Here is a 20229-nt window from a genome sequence, read left to right as displayed (position 1 = left end):
CTCGCGGGAGTAGCTGTTAGTCTCAGACGGTTCTCATCAGGCTGGACAGCTGGGGATGAAGCCTCCCTTTCATCTTCTGGAACCCTGGGCTCCTCTGGTGCATCCACATTTTTGGATGGCGAAGGATTCTTCATGGAGGCCTTTAGCTGGTCTCTGTCGAGGTGGACCTCAACCTCTCGTGGTTCTCTCAGTCGCTTAGAGCGTCTTGGCATCTTTCTCTACCTGAATCAATGGAAGAACAATGGCTTGGCACTTATCATTCCCACAGACGGCGCCAAAATGTTGACGGTAAGAACTCGTCAACTAAGTTAGATCAAGAACTTTGAAGTTTTAAAAGAAGTGAACTTTAAACTCACTAAACTTTGGGTAAACTTCCTTACAATCTCAAGAACATCAAATGTAAATGCTGTAATTCTAAAAGGAAGAATGGAGAGAATGTTGAATGTCACTTTTCATTAGCAATAACTGGTTACAAAATACTTCCAAAAAATTTCCCCCCTTTCTCAGATGAAGGGATGTCATATTTATAGTAGAGCACTAATGACTCTTAGTACACTGTGGTCCCTGAGGGCACAACTCTGCATATGCAGTTTATAGGTGGTAGTGGTGCTAGGAGCGTGGTGGTCGGCTCTAGTACATGTCGAGAGTTTGTCGGAGCACCTCCAGTTCAGTACCTGGATGTACCTCCACCACTTGTTTAGTATGAGTGTTAGAGATTGGCTGATGAGGACCACATCAGGTACCTTACTCGTACGACCACTACTTGTCTGGTATGTACATCGTTTCCGTACTCCAACTCCTCTTGGTTCAAGTTTTGAAATCCTTACATGTTATTCCAAGATGCTTGGCAATCAAAGACCTCGCGATATGGCCTTATGAAAATGAGATGAAAAGGGCCTCTCAACCCTAGGCGCAAAGTGTGGCTCCATAGGTGAGTCATGTGTCTCGCGAGGCCTTCGGCGTGAGACACGACACCACTTGTGATGGGTTGTAACGACCCAAATTCAGTGTTAAGGCTTAAGGGCCTGGAGTAGTGTGCCTGGAGGGCATGATGGGATTTGGTGTGTGTTTCTATTGAGTTTTATGCATGATTATCATTTAATGCACGTTATATGACTAATTGATTATTTGAGATGCATGACTATGTGAATTAGTATGCATGTAGACCTGATTGTCTTATAATGAGCACGATTGTAATTTGGCCATGTTAGGGCATATCTGTGATAATTGTACTATGTGAATTGTGCCACGTGAGGTGGTGTTTTTATCAGGATGCACGCATCGAGACAGTCCTAGTGAGCCAATTAGTTTAAAAGTCACAACGGGATGTTGTACCCGGCTCGGGAGGAGCCTAAGGGTACTTTGGGAATCTTATAAGTTGAGTTGAGAATGAGTGGTTGGTTATTGGTTATTGGGTAACTTGGGTAACCATTTGTAACTGTGGTGGGTAACAAGTTTTAAGATGGAAAGTGATAGAATTGAAATAGAAGTGTAAAGACTTATGTGCCCTTGAAGGTTTAGTTAGGAAGGATTATTAAGAAGGGGTAAAATGGTCTTTTGGCAAGGGTGATAGACAAAAGGCAGCTGGGATATAGGGGGGCACGGTTTGGAGTATTGGGCATTTGAGTGTCTTGATAAAATTAGAAGAGAAGGAAAAGAAGAGGAGAGAAAGGCTAGGGCAAGCAAGAAGAAGAAGAAGAGAAGGAGAAGTGGGAGTCTAGGAGGGGATCAAGGACTTGTGTGGATTCTTCATTTGAGGTAAAGGTTTTATACATATCTAAGTATGGATTTTGTTTTGATTTAAGGAATTTAAATGCCTAAGCTAAACATTGTGGGGTTTTGGGGTTAGTTGCTGAAATTTGAAATCATAGGAGTGGATCTTGGGTGTGTTGATGTTTTGAATTGATTCTAGTGTTTATAGGGTGTTAGATTGTTCATGTAAAGTTTGGAATGGAGTTTTGTGGTTGAGATATGTGTTTGGGATGGTTTAAGGTGAGGATTAGAGAGTAAAATGGTGGGTTTTTCTGGGTTCGAAGGGTCGAGCCGCGGCATGGTTCTTGGTGAGCCGCGGCCCTTCGAAGAAGTGGTATGCTGATGGAGAAGGGCGGGCCGCGGCATGGCCCAAGCAATGCCGCGGCCCTTACCTGTTTTGGAGCCTTTGGGGGTTCTGTTTGGGGGGCATGCCGCGGCATGGGTGGCCTATGCCGCGGCGCTTAAGGGATTTTGGGATTTTGAGATTTTAGGCTTGGGAATTTAACCTAGGGTGCTCGGGGTTGAGTCTTTTACCATGTTTGGTGAATTTCAACGTTCCGAGTACTAGAGCTTGGCCTGGAAGCTCATTTAAGGTTGTTAAAAGTGTCTTTTGTGTGTTGTGACTAGGATTTCGTGAGGCTCGTACTAGTGGACCGTGCTCGTGATCGTGGTGCATCGGAAAGCACGGAATACAGGTAAGAAAACCGTAACACCTGAGAATAGGGCATAGGCCCACTGTGTGATTGCGGGGGCGCAACCCTAGATTGTGTTGTGTGCGAATGTGTAATCTTAGATAAATTATTGTATGTTTGAATGGTTATTTCTGAATGTGTTATATGTATGATTGTAATGGAATGAACGGCTAAGGCCGAGAGCGGCGTAGGCCGGGTACGGCAGCGGGGCCGGAAGTAACGCTCAGCACATGGGATGCTATAGCGAGGGTGGGACCCAAGGGATACATGAGTTATCCTACGGTAATGACCGAGACCCCCAAGCTTTGGTAAGGCCTCTGGGGCGGCATGGCCGTGCTTGTTTAATTAATGAATTCCTATTTATCAGTGAATTATGCCAGTGATATTATCTGCATATGTTATGTGTTATTTGGGTTTTCTTGCTGGGCTTCGGCTCACGGGTGCTCCGTGTGGCAGGTAAAAGCAAGGAGTCAGTCAACCGGCCATGAGTATGGAGAGCATGGGAGCGGCGCGTACATGTTCGGCCTGCCCGACTGCTTTGGTTGGGGGCATTTTGTATATGGCTGTATTTAACCATTCTTTTGATAGCTGATCAAGTGTAAATCTATTTTGGTGTTGTAAACATTTTGTAAACCTTATTTTGGGATCCCAGATGTTTTATATCTAACGTTTTCAATGAAGTTAAACATTTTAAAAGAATACAGCCTTAAACTCTGGTTTAATCACACTTTTGGTTTTAGAAACCACTTTGAGTCAATTAAATGCACAATTTCTGTTTTAAACTCACTTAGTAACGACTCTAAGGTAGTAGGGCGTTACATGGGTGACCTTGTGACACCCATGGAGCGAGACCCTCGCGACTCCCTCGACGCGACACTCTTGGCATGAGACCCTCGCGACACCCTCGGCGCCTCTTGTGATGGGTGACCTTGCGACACCCTCGACGCGAGACCCTCGCAACACCCTTAGCGCCACTTGTGATGGGTGACCTTGTGACATCCTCAGTGCGAGACCCTCGCGACACCCTTGGCCCGTCACCCTCGACATGAGATGCTAGCGACACGCTCGGTGCCACTTGTGATGGGTGACCTCACGATACCCTCGACACGACCCCGTGACACCCTCGGTGCGAGACGCTCGCAACACCCTCGATGCCACTTGCGAGGGGTGACCTCGCGACACCCTTGGCGCGAGACGAGGCGTGTGCCTCGCAAGACCTTCAGTGCGAGGCCCCTATGTGTGAGACGAGGCTGTGGCGCGAGGTGCAGGGGTGCGTGGGTGAGATGGTGTCTGCGAGGCCCCTTGGTGTGAGATGCATGGACATGTGGGCGAGTCTATCTCCATCCCAAATTTATATTTTGATGGTCATGAGGCAGGGGCCTCGTTCAAGCGGAATTTCGGTATTCACACAATTAATTACCATTCACTTATTCACTATCTAATAATTCCCGATATATTCTCCAAATTCTCAAAATTACCCCTAGGCTCCCCCGAGTTGGGTATTGAACCCCAGTGTGACTATTTCACTAATCCTCTCACTAGGATCGTCTCAAGCCATATACTGCAAATATATCCACATAATAATGGGGTTTCAACAATTTATCACATATAATCACATTTATGCCCTCTACGGGCCAAAATTACAAATATGCCCTTATAAGATACAAAGGGCCCACATACATATCTAATATTCACAAACATGCATGCAACATAGTCATATAATCATATTAATCATGCATGCCACTAATCATGCATTAAACCATTAAATCACACATATACCAATTATGCCCTCCTGGCACGCTAATCAAGGCCCTTAAGCCTTATTAGTGATTTTGGGTCATTACAATATTTCATTATTGTAAATCATGTTTCCAGCCATTCATGATATTGAATTTACAAAACAAAAGTCATTAGCCTCATTATACTAAGAAACCTTAACGAGTGAATCAAAAGATCCAATAAACACAAACAAGAGTTCATTAATACTCAAGATTTAGACTGATGTACAAATGATCATATTGTAAATCATGTTTCCAGCCATTCATGATATTGAATCTACAAAACAAAAGTCATTAGCCTCATTATACTAAGAAACCTTAACGAGTGAATCAAAAGATCCAATAAACACAAACAAGAGTTCATTAATACTCAGGATTTAGACTGATGTACAAATGATCATCTATTATGATAAGAATTATATCTTTATGTGAAAACGGTAAGTTTATAAAGATAATTAATTCTCATTGGTCCTGTCATATATAATCTCTATTATATACAACACCTTTACTAAGATGTCTATCTAGATCACTAATCCTAATCTAGATCACTTGCATCCTGTATGCTTAGGAAACCATACTAGTAACCATTCATTAAAGATTCCTCACTTTAATATGAAACTAACTATTTTATTCATTATATATGATCTTAATTCTATTGTACTAATACAAGATCATATTCTCTTTAATGAATAAGGAATTTTCTTGATATTATTATATAATTAATTCAAACAACAATGATAAAATTCAAATATATAATAAAATTGTACTTTTATTTAAATTGATAAAATGTCTTTACATGCGTTTAGGGAATTAATTCTAACAATCTCCCACTTGTCCTTAAAGCAAGTGAGGCATCTCTCTTAATCCCATGTTGCATACATGGCCCATAAATGACTATGCAGGAAGTGTCTTGGTAAACGGGTTTGCCAGGTTCTGTTCTGATGCTACATTCATAATAGTCACATCACCTCTGTGGAAAATTTATCTAACCAGATGATATTTCCTTTCTATATGCTTTCCTCTCTTATGGCTTCTAGGTACCTTGGAATTAGCTACAGCTCCACTGTTGTCACAATATAGGATTAGTGGCTTATCCATATCTGGAACTACTTCCAGATCAGTGTAGAACTTCCTCAACCAAACTGCTTCCTTAGCTGCTTCATAAGCTGCTATATACTCGACTTCCATAGTTGAATATGCAATACTGGATTGTTCAATACTTCTCCAGACTACAACTCCTCCACCAAGAGTGAATACTGACCCAAACATCGACTTACGACTGTCTTTTTCTGATTGGAAATCAGAATCAATGTATCTAGTTGGGTTTAACTTACCCCATGAATATAAAAGAATATAATCTCTTGTTCTCCTAAGATACTTGAGAATGTGCTTTAATGTAATTCAGTGTTCTAAACCTGGATTTGATTGATAAAGACTTAAAATCCCTAATGCATAGCATATGTTAGACTTAGTACACAACATAGCATACATAAGACTCCCAACATAACATACATGATGAAACATTTAGTTCTGTAGCCATGCTCAAGTCCATTCGCATCCTCCTATCCATAGCAGCCGCTCTCGACTATGAGATCTGGCAAATGGATGTTAAGACAACTTTTCTTAATGGGAAGCTTGACAAAGTCACTTATATGGATCAACTAGAAGAATTTAAAGTATCTAGACAAGAAGAAAAAGTTTGCAAGTTGAATAGGTCCATTTATGGACTTAAGCAAGCTTCTCGTTTCTGGAACCTTAGGTTTGATGAAATAATTAAAACCTATGGTTTGAACAAAATATTGGTGAGCCTTATGTTTACAAACTGAAGGCAAATCAAATAGTGGTATTCCTAGTTCCTTATGTAGATGATATCTTACATTGGAAACATTGTTAAGAAATTATCAGATGTGAAGAATTCGTTGAACACTCAATTCTAGATGAAGGATTTGGGTGAAGCAAGTTATGTTCTAGGTATCCAGATCATTAGGGATAGAAAGAACAATCTCTTAGCTCTATCTCAAGCAACTTACGTTGATAAAGAGCTTGAACATTTCTCAATGAAAAATTCTAAGAAAGGACGTCTACCTTCCTGCCATGGAATTCATCTTTCAAAGATGCAGTCTCCCCAGACTCCTGGCGAGGAAGATGCAATGAGAAAAGTTCGTTATGCATCTGCAGTTGGAAGTCTGATGTATGCTATGTAGTGTTCTAGACTAGGTATCTGCTATGCAGTGGGAGTAGTGAGCATGTATCAATCAAACCTAGGACTAGAACATTGGATAGAAGTTAAGCATATTCTAAAGTATTTAAGGCGAAATAGGGATTATATGTTAGTCTACAAGGGTGGTGTTATGAACCTTGTAGGCTACACTGATTCAGATTTTCAGACTGATGTCAATGACAGGAAGTCTACTTCTAGAATGATGTTTACTCTTGGGGGTGGAGCTGTGATATGGAGAAGCGTAAAGCAGTCTGCGATCTCAGATTCGACCATGGAGGTTGAGTACATGGCTGTGTCTAAAGCAGCTAAGGAAATAGTCTGGCTAAAGAAGTTTTATTTAGATCTTGGTGTTATTCTAGATATGGATGGACCGCTTGTGTTGTTTTCTGACAACACATGAGCGATAGCCAACTCGTAAGAACAACGAAGTCACAAGAGGAGTAAGCATATAGAAAGGAAGTGTCATGTAATTCGAGAATATGTGGCCAGAGGAGATGTGAAGGTTATGAAGATTGCAACTGAAGACAATCTTGCAGATCCGTTTACAAAGACACTACCAGAAGCTCAATTTGATAAGCATATCAAGGAAATGAGATTAGTAGAATTAAGGCATCATTTTCAATTAGTGCAAGTGGGAGTTTATTGGGGTTTTATGCCCTAATTAAAAGCCAATTTATTTGCTATCTCATTTTATTATCAATAAAAGAATAGAAATCATTTTTGACTTGGTCAACCACTTTGCTCACATGTTTTATTTTCATGATTATTTGTTTAATATAAACTTCGATTAAATCCTGAGCATATAGCTAATCATATTTATAGTGACGAAATCACAGTGGAATATAAATATGATTATATGTTCAGAATAAGTTAGTCCTAACATTAGTCAGTGGACATGATTTACACTGACTTGCCAATGTACGATATATTCTACTTACACATTGTAGTGTTATGTTATTTCCAGAATATTAGTAAAGTAGATAAGATCAGATGTATTTGTTACATCGGATTGGACCGATATTGACATTAGATAGGATAAGTAAACATACCGTTATTATCTATTCTAGTCATATCATATAGTTGACCATTGGTCAATTCAATCTCAATTCTGAGTGGTTAGTATTCTAACTGATTGTATTATTTGAGTTCTTTGACTTGTTCGTTACCAGCTTACCCTACGGACTGGCCCATACTTACATCTTGGGAACTCGGTAGTATAATTGAGTGGGAGTGTTAATCGTAGATATGAACATCTATAGCCTCAGATGAAGAAGTAAAATGATGGTTTCCTTTTAATTTGGTTTGAGGTGCTAAATGATATAGATCTCATTTAAGTAATAAATATTAGTTTACTAAAATATCATTTACAAGGAACTACGTGTTTTAAGGATAAAATACAATGAGGGGTAAAACAGTATTTTAGTCCCATCTCATTGTAGACCGTCTATAGAAGATTGAGAGATAATTATGGTTGTAAACATGGATAACTAATAACATATCTATATTGCTTATAGAGCGTTCTATGAATTCAAGAGTGCAATTTCGAGTCTTTAGTGGAGTCATGAGGAATTAATAAGTTAGTAAATTTATGATAACTTATTGGATCTTGATTTCATAGGCCCATGGTCCCCACTGTTCCTTGGATAAAATCAACTAGATAGTCTCAATTAATTGATTTAATTATCAATTAGAATTATCAAAGTTACCAGGTCAATTTTGGATAATTTCACAGAGTTATGCAATTTAGAGAAGAAAAGAGATTTTAGGGAAGATTTATTAATTAAGACAAAGTGGTGTCTAAATTAATAAATAAGTTTAAATCAAGGTTCAAATTATAAATATTTAATTTGATGAAGGATTTAAATAATTATTTATTTAATTAATCAATAGAAAATAATACGGGCCTTGAATTTTAAGTCCAACAGGCTATAATTAAATGAGAAATTTCACCAGCCTAATGCCCATGATAATTTATACCTAATGGCTGATATTACCTATTATTTTATTGATTTTTAATTAAATAAGTGACCTAATTGAGCCTATGAAAGGAATGATAAGTGAGAGTTGAAAAGAGAAGATCTGGAGCAGAACGTATGATCTGAAGATCTAGTTTTGATGCTTTACGGTTTTAGACTCTCTCTACAACAAAAGTCCTTTTCTAATATGCCTCTATATTATCTTCTCATCTTCTTCTCTCTATGTCTATCTCATGTGTTGAGAATTGCCCACTCTAGTCTAGATGATTCTAAGGATATTTTAGAAGACTGTGAAGAAATTAGAAGATCGGTTTAGTTTCTTGGTGATACCCTGCGACAAAAAGGATTCAAGGGTTAGAGAAATTGAAGGAAGGACTTATTCATTCCACTGCGTATAATGTAAGTGTTCTTATCATTATCTCTGTTTAAATTCAATTATAGAAACATGTTCTAGGTTTTCTTATATTAATTTGTGTAATATATGATTTACATGAAAATAAATAAGATCCTGTATAAGTTTTCCTAACATCTGGCCTCAGAGACTTTGATAATATTTATTTTCATGCATGAACATGGTAAAAATTGAATTAATTGATGTGTTGAGTAATTTGATGGATTTCATGTTTTTTTTGTAGCATATTGATTTTTATGTGATCATTTACAAATTTGAGTTATTTTGTTGTGATTTCTATGCAATTAATTTTTATAAATGATTTATTTGGTGCAAAATATTGTAAAAATTATTTAGAAAATGTTTTGGGTTGAAAAATTACACATTTTTTTTGAAATTTTTTGGCTGCTGTGCGCACCTGCGCGTGTGCCTGTGCGTCACCCCTAGTTCCGTGTGTGCCCCTGTGCGCGTCTCCTTGCACACCAGGGCGCGGTGAACAGTACCCGCATGTTCATTCAAATTTTTAATTTTATTTTTTAAAAAAAATTAAAGATAATAATAATATGAAATTGATTTTTTTATAACAAACCAAAACATATTAGATTTATTTTATCATTTAAAAATGTTTTTTTAAAATAATATATTTTTGTTGTTTGATATTTAAAATTAGATATTTTCTACAAAGATTCAAATTCAAATTTAAAAACAGGTTAACTAATTAATTTTAAATCTTTTAATATATTAAAATATTAGAATTAAGTTATCATATATTAAAGATATTTTTTTAAATACTTGTTATTTTTTATATCTTTTATTTGAAAATATTAATATCTGATTATTCTATGGATTTTAATATTTAAATTATTTGAAATTTGAAAATTTGTTAACTAGAAATTTTTATGGATATTTGAATTTGTTTAATTGTTTTAAGATATTTTAGGAATGTTATAACTATTAATATATATTTTTTATTTTTTAATAAATTGTTAAAATATTTGCACATAGTTGTAACAAAACAATATATTTTTTGAAAAACAGTTAAGATATTTGTTTTAAAATTGGTTAAATTTTGAAAAATATCACATTTTTCAAACCTATTAATAAAATATTATTTTCTGTAATAAATGAGATTTAAATGAACTTTTGTTAATTGTTGATAAATCCTATTTAAATTAAATTAATATTTTTCAAAATGACCTAAACTAAGTTGATTGTTGATAAATGAAATTTAAATTAACTCAAGTTAATTGTTGATAAATTCCTTTAAATTGACTTATTTATTTTTGCAAAAATTTAATTAATTCGAATTTTGGATAAATTCTAGAAAATTAATTGTTATATTTTTGCAAACGAAATAAATTGTGGTATTTTTGCATAATTTCATAGACTTGCTCATAACATGATTAGTCCCATCCAATTCTAACATATCTGTTTGCACTATATGTGATATTTTTGCAATTGGGCTTAGATGCATACAGTGGCCCATATGTTTGCTCAATACATGGATTTTGCTAAATAAAACATTCTTAAAATGATAAGTTTTATTTGGGCCCATTAGAAAATTTAAAGTTTAAATTCCTCTCTTGTGGGTGGTTCCACTTGTGAAAGCCCATTTGTTTTGCATGACTATAGTGGGCCTAATCAATTAATAACTATTAATAAAATGAAGGTTTAAATTCCTGTCTTTTGGACCTTGTATGGAACTATAGAGGCCTTAGTAGTGGGAACGACATATTGGACCCAACCCTCCTCTATACAAGCCCAATTGTTAATGCCCATTTGCCTGAGTTGGACTTAATTGGATAACTTCATTATAATAGTTAAACCTAAATATTGATCAGCAACAAATTAATTCTTATTTAATTGAATTTGTTTCAATGTGATACTTTAGAATTAATAGAAAATTATAGGACTTTGGTTTTAAAAATTTATTTTTACAATTTTTTGAGGAACCATAGTCATTAATTTTTGAAAAATAATAAAAATACCATTTTAATTAAACAATGAGCTTATTTTAAGAATTATATTCGATCTCCATTGTTAGTTTAATAAGGTCAAGAGCTTAATGGGGCCTCGAGACGCTTCGATTCATCCCCCTACGGAAGGTGTTCATTAGTTATTTTGACAAGGTTAGATTTCAAAAGATAGATAATTATAGGTCAAATTGTACTAGACTCGCCCCTAATGTGACTACTATGACTAAATCTATGATTATCGAAACCGTGGGTCTAGCTCATAAATTAAGATATTTTGTTTTCTTATTTTGATCAAATAGTAGGTTGTTAATAATGGTGTCCATTATTAAATGAGTTTACAACTCTATTTAACTAATGGTATTTTTTTACTCTCGCCAACTGGGACAACGATATCATAGAATGGTTAAAAACCTAAAAAAATTGAAATATGATTATTTTGGTATTTTTTCCATATCTTACATGTTTTGTGGTATATGTTGTGCTATTTCTTGAAGTTATAGTGAATAGAAGTTCTATTTAGCAAAAGTGATTGATTTATATTTTATTGATAACCGGTAGTTTTAAGTAGGGCTGTGTGTGTGTCTACTCCCATCATTTCTAAACTTTCTATTGAGAAACTCATTGGAGAAAACTTCCTTAAGTGGAAGCAGAATATCAACATAGTGTTGATTGGTGACAACGCCCCCTTAGATCAATTCTAGCTTTTTAATACCACCAAGGGCAATTCCGTCATTTGCCACATTCCCACTAATTCCTCGAGTATTCCTATAAATCCCCAATTAATCCCGACATACCCAAATAATCTCTAAATAGCTACCCGTTACCCGGTAACCTTGAGCACATACTATGTTCCCAAAATACCCCTAGGCTCACCCCGAGCCGGGTATTTGACCCCGTTGTGACTATTTTGCTAATCCGCCTACTAGGATCGTCTCGGACCACATATCTCAAATATATCCCCATAACACTGGGTTCTCACTCACAATACATACGCAATGCAAATATACCCTTAAAGGGTCAAAAATTACAAATATACCCTTATTAACTAGAACGGGCCCGTATGCATATTTAATTCACCTAAACATAATATATATATTCACATCACCATATAAATCATTATACCACCAAATCACACGTATAATGCATTAATCACACATATAATTCTAATTATGCCCTCTAGGCACAGTAATCAAGGCACTCAACCTTAATGGAAAATTCGGGACGTTACAAGCTCCCACTGGATTCAATGCTTACCAACCTGCTTTCAGTACTGGAGCAGCTACTACCTCCCAGTCAACGACCTTTAGCGAAGGCCCAAGTGGGAGTAAACGCGAAGGCAAAAATAAAGGGAGAAAAAAAGCAAAGAAGGCTCCCGAAGAAAAATATTTGGCCCAATATTCTGAGTGCACTGATCTAATCGATACTCGAGAGAACATATACGTGGCCATAGAGATACAAATCTACTATCGGAGGCCCCAGCCCATATGGAGAGAAATGGAGAAGAGAGACGCATGCAAGTTCTATAAATACCACAATGACATTGGTCACAATATCAATGAGTGCAGACAGCTACGTGATTAGATAAAAAATCTCATTAAGCTGGGGCATCTTCACCAGTACTCCAGGGGTGGAGCACGCCCTACATAGTCTCATTTGGGAGCTCCACTCCCGAATCAGTTGGGACCACCTCCCCAGAATCAAGGCCAAGCACTAGCTGCCCCACAGCCGATGGCCCATGGAACTCCTCCGGTGAACGACCGAGTAGGGACCATCTCAGGAGGACCCCACCTAGGGAGAACCTCAAGGAGTTAGCAGAATAGATATGCATGATCCGTCAATCACGATGATGAAGTTAGTGCGCTGGTCCAGCTCCCGCCACAAATGCCTCGGATGACGAACTAAGTAATTACCTTCACTAAGGAAGATGCTCGGAGAGTGCACTTCCCCCACCACGATTCGTTGGTGATCAAGACCTAGATTTCCAACAAGATGGTTGCACTAATCATGGTGGACAACGAGAGCTTAGTGAACATCCTGTTCAAACAAGCCTTCGAGAAGATCGGGCTAACAACAAGTGATCTCGCCCCGCTCACTTCGACCCTATACGGCTTCTCAGGCGAAGGCTTAATCCCAATGAGGGAGATCAAGTTACCGGTTACACTTGGAGAAGTGCCTAGATAGGGCTTCAAGTACATCACTTTTGTTGTGGTGGACTGCTCCTCCGCCTACAACACCATCTTGGGCCGACCAGCCCTGGTGGAGTTTGGAGAAGCCACCTCCATTCAACACTTGTGCATGAATTTAACCTAAGACTCGAGAATTGGTATAGTTTGCAGGGACCAGAAAGAGGCCCGCTAGTGCTACAACGTGTCCCTCAAGCCCCGGTAATGGTTATAGTGGCAACAGCTCCCGAGCAACCTCATCTAGAGGAGATGGACGTCCAAGCTGTTCTTGAGGACCAGGATTCCAATGAGTTGGACCCCAGGGTTGGAGATGATAGGGCAATTAAGTCTTTGGGAGATTGAGGAGGTTATCCTCGATGAAGCCAACCCAAAAAATAAAATAAAGGATGGGAAGAACCTTAAGGCGGAAGTTTGAGAAGCTGTGGTAAGCTTTCTCCGCGAGAACCATGACGTCTTCGCTTGCTCTCATGCAGACATGACAGGTATCAACCCCAACATAATCTGCCATGCTTTGAATGTGGACCCTAATGTTGCCCCAGTTCAACAAAAAAGAAGGCTACTTGACCTGACAAGGGCAAAGGCCCTGAAAGCCGAGGTCGACAAGCTTCTCAGGAAGGGGTTCATACAGGAGGCCCAATACACCAAATGGTTGGAAAATCCGGAGTTGGTCCTGAAGCCTAACGGGACCTTGAGAACTTGTATCGATTTCACCTGAGGAAGTGGAAACAATCTAGCCTCACGAAAATTGGATGACGTCAATAATGAGATATCTTGTCTTTGGAGAACTATCGCAGGACAAAAAAGTAGCTCAGAAGCTACTCTATTAGGCTCTTCGGTGTGTGATCATGGACAACATATTATACAGGCGAGGATATTCGCTGCCATTACTCTGATGTGTGTCCGAGCAAGAAGCCAAAATAATCCTATGAAGTTTCTACAACAAGGGTATTTCTGGTCCACTATGAATAGCGATTCGATGGATTATGTTAAGAAATGTGATAAATGTCTGTGATACGCTAACATCCTCTGAGCTCCTCCAAATGAGCTCACTCAGATGACAAGTCCTTGGCCCTTGGGAATCTGGGGCATTGACCTAATAGACTTCTTGCCCATGGGAAATGGATGAATGAAATACGTGATTGTGGCATTCGAATACTTCACGAAGTGGGTCGAAGCCGAGCCTCTCGCTACTATCACCTCCAAGAAGGTTCTAGTCTTCATCATTAAAAACATCGTTTGTCGGTACAGGCTCTCGAGGAAGATAGTCACCGACAATTGCCTACAATTCGATAGTGATATGTTCATTGATTTTTGTGAAAGACACTTAGTCATAAAGAGCTTATCCTCCATAGCTCATCCTCGAGCAAACAAACAAGTGGAAGTTGTCAACAAGGAACTTTTAAGGACACTTTAAAGAAAAGACTGGAGCAGACGAAAGGCGTTTGGCCTGAAGAACTGCCTGGAGTACTATGGAGTTATCGTACCACTGCTAGGACGTACACCGACCATTCACCATTCTTAATGGCCTACGGGTATGAAGCCATGCTCCCAGTTGAGGCTGCCATCTCCACTCACCGAAGAACATATCTATTTCATTCAATGGATCATAATTGTGTATTGCATGTTTGGAAAACAGGCTTTATATTTTGTGACCAAACGAACCCCTCACGCTTGATAATGATTTATTCAAAGTAGCTAAACCAAGGACCAATAAACGTCAAAAGACCGATAATGATAACATGACGTATTTATGGAACTTGAGACTAGGTCACATTGACTATGATATAATTCAAGGACTTACAAAGGACGAGCCTTTGAGGGAACTCACCTTAGGTGAATTACCTGTCTGTGAATCTTGTCTAGAAGGAAAACTGACCAAGAGTCCATTCTCTACAAAGGTTGATAGGGCCAAAGAACCACTTAGACTTGTTCATTAAGATGTTTTTGGACCTTTGAATGTACAAGCCAGGGGTGACTTTCATTGACGATTGCTCTAGATACTCATGTCTTTGCCTAATGCATAGGAAATCAGAAACATTTTCAAAGTTTCAAGAATTCCTAGCTATGGCTCATAACCAATTAGGTAAAACGTTAAAGATCTTGCGATCTGATAGGGGTGGAGAATATTTGGATATGTAGTTGCAAGATAATTTAACTGAACTTGAGATTTTATGACAACTTATTGCCCTGGGTACTCCTCAACAAAATGGTGTAACAGAATGTCAGAATAGAACTTTATTGGAAATGGTTAGATGCATGCTTATCTACTCAACTCTGCCAACTTCGTTCTGGGGACATGCAATTGAAACTACAAACGGCATTCTAAATGTTGTATAGTCCAAATCAATCCCCAAAACAAATTTAGAACACTGGAATGGTCGTGAACCTAGTTTACGTAATTATAAATCAAGGTTCAAATTATAAATAATTAATTTGATGAAGGATTTAAATAATTATTTAATTAATTAATCAGTAGAAAATAATACAGGCCCTGAATTTTAAGTCCAATGGGCTTATAATTAAATGGGAAATTTCACGGGCCTAAAGCATTACAACGTAAGCCGACCTAAGCAAAAAAATCAATGTTGTAGCTCTGGTCCCTATTGATCCTTCGGCCGTGGCGGTGGAGAAGATGCAAATATACACGCCACCACGAAAGCTCTCCAACTCCCAGCTGGTCCAGCTTTCCCTTTCCCTTACCTGCACCACATAGCACCAGTGAGCCAAGGCTCAGGAAGAATACTTAAATCAACAAATTCAATAAGCAACATAATACAAACAATAAGCATAGCAGTAACAATCTGCTCAAACAAACACATAATCCGAGTTAACAATTAACAAGTTAAACAAGTATAAATGCCACTTCTGATTATTTAGGTGATGTTCAGGCCCGACTCTCTTAGGCCAAGCTCTCATATCTTATGGTTGACCTCAAATCTCTTAGGTCGAGCTGCGTTCCTCATGCTTGGTGTCGGCCTTGGCTCCTTTAGGCCGAGCTTTCAGACTAGATATGATCAAACATATAGATTACATAACACATAATTAGATGCAGCATATACAAGCATGCCTAGTCGAATAATCACATTAAAACCACAGTCATATCCATTTACAGGGGTCCAAGCCCTTATTACAACTTGGGTGCAGTTTTCTAAGCAGATAGTGTAAGGCGATCAGAGCATGATTCCTACTCCCGAGCACTAGCGATACAACCTAGTCACAACAAAATAATGGATAACCATCAATGAATTAGACTATTGAAGAGCTTCAAGGTAAACTTCTAGCGTTTGGGACCTTGAATTCTTCTAAATCAGGTAGTAGAATCCTTCCCGAACCTGTAGGTTTAAGTTCCCGAGCTTAAAAACCTTATTTGGCCAAAAGTCTTTATTTGAGCTGCGATGCCCTTCAAAAGCGTCGCGACCCTCTACAAGTCATAAAGCCTCCCAAGTCCATTTCCTGGACACGCGTTGCGAAGAGACCTACCCAGCACCGCAGCGCTAAGGTGGTTCAGCAAACCCATTAGGCCCTTGAGTTCATGTGTGCCACAACATTCCAAGAACAGTACCGCGACGCGACCCTGCGAACTCAGAATCCCCAGCACTTTTCCTGTGTTTTCCCCAAGCGAAAATCACCAACATTCACCGTAAACATAACTAAACCCCAAAATTGACTCTAAAACTCTCAACCACACAACGTAGGCATCACAGTTACCCAAAAAATTAATCCATATCCTCATCAACACTCAAAATCAGTACTAAAGTTTAAGCCTAAAAAAACACTTAAACCACAACAAAATTCTCTCAAAACTAGGGCATAAACCTTACGTAACTAAGATCACGACCTCCAGCTGCCTCTAATCCCGTTCCTATCTTTGATTCCATAAATCACAACTTCAGTTTTCAAGCCTTCCTCCTCAAAAATCCTAAGGCTTCCCAATACTTCAAGAGAGAGAGAGAGAGAGAGAGAGAGAGAGAGAGAGAGAGAGAGAGAGAGAGAGAGAGAGAGAGAGAGAGAGAGAGAGAGAGAGAGAGAGAGAGAGAGAGTTGAGAGTATTTTTGGTTCAGTTTTCCTTAGATTCTAAGATCCTTTAGTCTAACTAAGTCTAGCCATGGCTAGAAAAGGACCACGGTGCCCCTCATCCAAAAGTTTCCCTTGAAAGCCCTCAAGGGCAAAGCGGTCATTAGCCGCATTTCCCGCTAATCCTAAAATTGCACTATAAATCCCCGATTAATCCCGACATACCCAAATAATTACCAAGTAGCTACCCATCACTCAATAAATCTCGACTATGCACTAAGTTTCCCAAAATATACCCACAGGCTCACCCTGAGCCAGTTATTTGACCCCATTTTGACTTTTCCGCTACCACACTCACTAGGATCGCCTCAAGCCAAATATTACAAATATATCCACATAATAATGTGGTCTCAATCACATTACACATATAATCACATTTATACCCTTAACAGGTCAAAATTGTAAATATGTACTGATTAACAAAAATGGGCCCACATGCACATTTAATACACATACATGTGCATATATATTCATATCACCATATAAATCAAGTACACCACATAATCACACATATATTCAATTAATGCCACAAATAAATCCAATTATGCCATCCAAGCACACTAATTAAGGCAATAAGCCTTACTAGCAAATTTGGGGCATTACACACATTTTACATGGTTCAGTGGTTAAAATCCACCTAGTCCATGAGTCACTATTATTTAGCTATTTAGGAATCCTAGACGCAATTGTTTATGACAATTTCGGTAGAGATTTTGCATACAGAATGTCGGTCCCTCTTACTGTCCATTCCCCTTGTATTTATAATGGATTATGGTGGAAAATATTGGGTAACCGCACTATAAATGGTAACATACAATATTAGGCAACTTCCCTAGTTAATGGACATTTAAATATCCTATTTAAGCCTATTGCTATTTACATCAATAAATAAATGTATATAACGATAGCATGCATTTATTGCGCATATCGGGTATCTGAGTCTGTAGGGATCCTCCCATGTGCGTCGTTGAACCACCCTATTCTAGATGAAATTCTCGAGCTAGATATGACTAGAACAAGATGGCATGGTGTAGTTAATGCTTGGGCTTGATGCAAGCGATCTGGACACTGGGTACCTCGAACTTTGTCAATTGCATATCCAGCGGTCTGGGAGATCTTGGGCTATTCCTGACTCAGTGACACAACCTCGTGCTGTTTGGTCCGGAGTTAACAAAACATCTTCAAAGTCTTGCCTCCATTTATTTCACGCCAGCTGTACCCCAAGCTAGATAGTTGAGCTCGTGGTTTTAGGGTACAACAGATTCCATATCAGTATATTATGTCCCCAGCCATTTACATCAATGCGTTCTCAAAATAAAAGTTTTCAGCCTGATCATTTTGACAAACCATAACAAGTGAATCAAAGAACTCATATGACATAAACATGAGTTCATAATAACTTTAGGATTAAGATCAATTCGTATATGATCATCTAATTGATATGTTTAATTAATGCTTATAAAGTAAAAAGTATTATTAAGCGTTGATAACATATAAGGTCTCGTTCATGTATAACCACGTTATACAAAGTACCTCCACTAAGATGTCCTACTACATCAGGAAACCAGATCTACATTACATGTATTCATAATACTAGTGAACCGTATTGACAATATTTAAGCCAAAGATTCCATATAACTTTGTTTTACTGCGAACTATTAAATTCGTTCCCTACAATCTTAATCCTCTTGTACCAATAGAAGCTTGTTGTCATAATAAAAAACTTGGGAATTTTTTGATGTTCTTATAATACTATTCAATAAAAAATAATACACAATCAACATACACTACTACAAAAAATGCTTCTCTCTGCGATTTTTTTTTCCTTAATACACTGTGATTTTTGGGAGTTTTGAGAACCGTAGTGTATACGAATGCAGAGAAAAGTTAAAAAAAAACTGCGGAGAAAAGACGCCATTTTCTCTACGGTTATGTTAAATAAACTACGTAAAAATAATATCTTTCTTTGTGGTTTACTTAAAATAATTGCAGATAAATTTTTATTTTTTTTAATTAATTTTGTGCGTGTTTCTATATATTTTCATTTCTGATTATATAGTTTACCTAATTTTATTAATTATTATTAAATACCTAAATTTTATATAATAATATAAAATACCTAATTTGATAAATTATTATCCAATTAAAAGATAACATCTTAGATATATATAAATAGTTTGTATATATATATGTGACATCTTTTAAATACCATTTAGCATATAAGTCAAGTTAGCAAGTTACACATATGAAAAATTAGACTTCATAAATAAATGACATTAATCTTGCTAACCAATCGCTTTGTAGTTGGTGTAGATCGTCATTGACGTTGCATTCCTTTTTTTTTTTTCAAACCAATACAAAATTTAAAAAGTTAATATAGATTAGATGATTAAATACTATATATAGTTTTTCTTAAGCGAAAAATAGTATAAAATATAACATATTTTCTTCTTGATATCTTTCGCCAGATTTAGTGCATTTACAAGATCATAAATGTATCTTAGTACATAAAGACCACATTATGACTTCTGGGCTATTTTTGACAAGAACCTCTCATCAATTTTGTAAATGTGTCAATGTATTCATTTTCTGAACATTGTGCGTAAGCTCTACAAAAATTAAAATTAATTAACTACATATTATACTCTCAACTCTTAAAAATTAACAATGCATACATTAAAATTGAAAAACTTACTTTCCCATAACCTCCTTCATTATTGATGGATATTTATGATTTTTCAAAGGCTCCAAAATTACGGTCATTCCCCGCATCATCACGAGCACCATTATCCAATGTCGACTAAAACAATAATAAATTATAATTATTATAAGATTAAAAACCAAACATAGTAGTGATAATATTTAAGTAGTCTGTTCTTACTCAACAATCCAATGAATGAAATATATTTGGCTTCGTCTATCCATAGTGATCATCCATTTGGCTATAAGATCCACCGTATTATTTTTACTTTCATCATTGTCGATAGAAAGATGTTTGGTGTCAAAAAATTTGTATAGCTGTCGTGAATTTGGGTGCATGCTTTCCCAAATGCATTTGTATAATCAATCATGCATATTACATATTCAAAAATATTTTCAATTAATAAATTAATATCTTTTTCAATTAATATCATAAAAAAATTGGGTAGAGTTTCCTCTATTTCTATAGAATATCCTAAATTATTA

The sequence above is a fragment of the Humulus lupulus genome, chromosome 3 (genome assembly GCF_963169125.1).
Source record: "Humulus lupulus chromosome 3, drHumLupu1.1, whole genome shotgun sequence".
NCBI classification, from domain to species: Eukaryota; Viridiplantae; Streptophyta; class Magnoliopsida; order Rosales; family Cannabaceae; genus Humulus; species Humulus lupulus.
This window is presented reverse-complemented; position numbering follows the sequence as displayed.